General features: G+C 40.7%; 1 protein-coding gene across 1 annotated transcript in view; it reads left to right on the plus strand.

Moving 5' to 3' along the window:
* Positions 1 to 3,762, plus strand: part of AMPH (amphiphysin) — a 390,964-nt gene that overhangs the window by 318,668 nt on the left and 68,534 nt on the right. The window lies entirely within an intron of this gene.

Here is a 3,762-nt window from a genome sequence, read left to right on the forward strand (position 1 = left end):
CCGGTGGGTTTGAACCGCCAGCCTTCTGGTTAGCAGTCAAGTGCTTTAGCCACTATGCTACCAGAGCTCCTAAGATTAAGATTAAGAATAGTACATGCTTATTACGGGAAAATAGTGAAAACTGTGAAACGTAAATTTTTAATACAACAGTCCCCAGGTTACTACCATCCTTATAGATGACTCCTACTTGCCTTTTAATATTATGTAAATTTGTCCTCACTTAAATGATTGCACTAACAAGCCCACTACAATGGATTGTTGTTCATCATGATCACCTTCACTGTAAAGCTAAATAAGAACCTTATGTGACTGATCCAACTTACCTACAAATTCTTAAAGACACAATTAGGATCTGATCTCATTTGTAACCCAGGAACTGCCTATAATCATATAAATGTTATCACTCTGACATAACCACTAATGTATTTAGGTTCATTTTCTTCTAGATAAATGTAGATTTTTGCTATAAGTTCCTGGTTTTCCTGCCTAATTTTATTAAGGACTTTTTCATGTCATGGTATTTCCTTGGGAAAAAACATTTAGCCATTTTATTCTACCAAACAGATAGACTGTATATAATTTATTGTACCAACTCCTGATTGTTGGGCACATCTTGCTTCCAATTCTTTAGTTACTTCATCAGCACTTCAGTGAGTCTTTATATAGGAATTCATGTTGGCACCTTCAGTTACCTCTTTATTATATATTCTTATAGGAGAATAATAAAGTAATTGTCATATTGATTCCTACTCATGGGGACTTCATGTGTGTCAGGATCAAATTGTGCTTCATAGGGTTTTCAGTGGTGTGATCTTTGGGAAATAGGTTGTCAGGCCTTTCTTCCAAGGCACCTCTGAGTAGATTTAAATCTCCAACCTTTCAATTAGAAGCCAAATACTTAACCAGTTACCATCCAGGGACTCCTGTAGGAGAATACCAAAAAATAACTCGGCCATCAAGTCCATTCAACTCATAGCAACCCCTCTTGAGTTTTCGAGATATCTCTACAGAAAAGATTACCTAATCTTCCTTCAGAGGAGTGGCTGGTGGGTTTGAGCTGCCAGCCTTCTGGTTAACAGTCAAATGCCTAATGCCATCAGAGCTTGGCTTTTGCCTTTTAGCAGGGTCATACCCATTTATATGAGTCAGCCAATGGAAAAGTCAGTTCCACTGCTTTTTAAGATACCTGGGTGCATGGGCCCACCCACAGCTCCCCATGGGGAGCCTATGGAACATCTCTTCTAGAGACTTGTTTATCTCATTGTCTCTTGCCTTCTTCTAGAGCTGCCTTGATACCATTTAAGCCACATCTTTGTTTTAAAAGGTCCCACAAAAGTCACACCAGTAACATTTTGTGCCACTGTCCTCAGGGTCTGAAATAGTGTTTATATTTTATAAAAGGTGCTAGTGTAGTACTGTTAGACTGAATACATAAATAAAATTACTATGTGCAATATCATAATTATAATCACATCCTTTGATAGTATATAAATATCAATTATTGATAATGTGTCATAAGAAGAGTCATAAAATGAAAACTCAGTTGCAATACAGCTGCAAGTCACAATTTGTCATCCCTTTTTGACAGCATTTCTCAACCAGCACAAAGCTTTTAACTAATGTTTTCCCTCATCTGTTACCTGTATGTAATGGTGAATTCAGCAAACTAGGACTTCAATTGTGATTTAATAGTCCCTTTTGAAGAGGAAAGGAGCTCTGGTGGTGTAGTGGATAAAGCATTTGGCTGCTAACCAGAAGATCAGCAGTTCAAACCCAGCAGTTGCTCCATGGAAATAAGATGGGGTGATCTACTTCCATAAAGATTTAACAGCCTTGGAAGCCCAGTGGGGTCACTATGAGTCAGAATCCACTCAATGGCAGTGAGTTTGGTTTGGTCCTGAGTTTTGAGTTTTTTGGAAAGAGAGAATTGCATGTTTACCAGTGCAAGAGTAAATTATAGGTCTGGACCAGGGCTTCCAATTGGTTCATTCATGCTTGATCCTCTGCATTTTCATCCCAGATATATTGAACCTGAATCTACATTTTAACAAGAGCCCCAGATGATTTTTATGTATAAAAATTTGTTAAAATTTAGATTCTGATTCAGTATATCTGGGTGGAAATGCAAATTCATATCATGGGGTCAAACCAGAATGAACCAGTTAGAAAAGCCCTCTTCTGGAATGCTCAGATGCTACCAAGGGATAGCTGTCTTTGAGCCAAATGATCTTAACCCTTATCTGCCAATTGCCCTGGCACCAGACCCAAGCCATTTTAAGCTCCATGTATGCCATCCCTTCGTACCTGTTTCTACCCAGCTTCTCTTTCTTTCAGCTACATCAACTCTCAGTTGAAGTAGTTTGTGGTGATAATGCCCTTACCCAGGTTGCTTTCCCCTGGACCCTACAATCTGAAGGCTTGGAGTTCTTAGATAGAGAGCTTGCTTGCCTAGATGCCTGTGGACTTAGCTGAGCACATCTCTACTTAGTAGATGAAGCAGCTGAAGTAGAGAATATGTGACACACAGTTGAGGGCTAAAGCCGGGATGGGATCCAGAAGTATTCTTTCTCTTAAAATGTTTATTTTTGGAGTTTGTTCACAGAAAACAGTCCTTCATGGTGGGGAAAAAAAGAATCAAAGCACTTCTAAAAGTTGTAAACACCAGGAGAGACCCCTAAGTACTTCTACAAGTATAAACTTTGCCTGGTATCCTTGACTGAAGGTGATGAGGAATGTGAACAGTTGAGGGTGAGGAGAAAAAACACATTTCAAAATGCGAACATTCCCAGTTATGGCTCCCACTCTGACCTGGGAGACTCATCTGCCTCAGCTTGGCTAGTGCTTTATGCATGACTCCTGGACTATTGGGGAGGAAAGAAAAGCCACTGTCCCCAATGCCTTCTAGAGCTTACTGGCTGTTGTGCTGTGCCAATGAGTCTGCCAAGTGAGAGGTACAAATGGTTAGTAGCTAGCCGCTGGAGCTTTGAGTCCACCCAGAGTTGCCTTAGAAGAGAGGCCTGGTGATCTACTTCTGAGAAATCAGCCATTGAAAATCCTGTGGAGCACAATACTACTCTGAGTTGGAAATGACTGGCGGTAACTGATTTTAAACACCAGAGACATTATGGTATGCATTGTTGGGGCTCAGCTTTATTTATATCGTTACCTTTTAATTTGGGGAGGAGGCAAGTGGGGCTTTCCATCATTTCTCTAAATCTGAGAAGCAATGTGGCACTAGCAGCCAGATCATAGTGTTTTACCTGAAGCATTTTCATTGATTAAATGATAATTCATCTCATGTCAAGAGAGGATAAAAAGCAGGGATTTCTGTTTCAGTAACCTTGCTTTGTTTAAAAACACACAGATACTGCTTTCTCCTGAAGGTGCTTGGCAGTTTTGTCAGTTGCTTATTCTTCTGTAGATATAGACATAGCCATTTCTGTTACTTCAGCCCTCTTGGGCCCCTCCCAGCAGAGTATCTCATTCAGTAAGTCTAGGGTGGGACCTGGGAATCTGCGTTTCTCATTAGCTCCAGGAGATGCTGATCTTGCTGGTCTTGGGATCACACTGTGAGAACAATTGTTTTAGGCCATTAGGATCCTATGGGGTATAAATATTTGTCCATTTACAAAGTTGTTGTTGTTGTTGTTATTTGCCATCGAGTCGCCCCGACTCATAGCGACCCCTCCTTGGGTTTCCGAGGCAGTATCACTACGGAAGTAGGAATGCCCAACCTTCCTTCCGAGGAGTGGCTGGTGGGTT

The sequence above is a fragment of the Orycteropus afer genome, unplaced genomic scaffold, assembly GCF_000298275.1.
Source record: "Orycteropus afer afer isolate SDZICR_OR568_19922 unplaced genomic scaffold, OryAfe1.0 scaffold00263, whole genome shotgun sequence".
Taxonomy (NCBI): Eukaryota; Metazoa; Chordata; class Mammalia; order Tubulidentata; family Orycteropodidae; genus Orycteropus; species Orycteropus afer.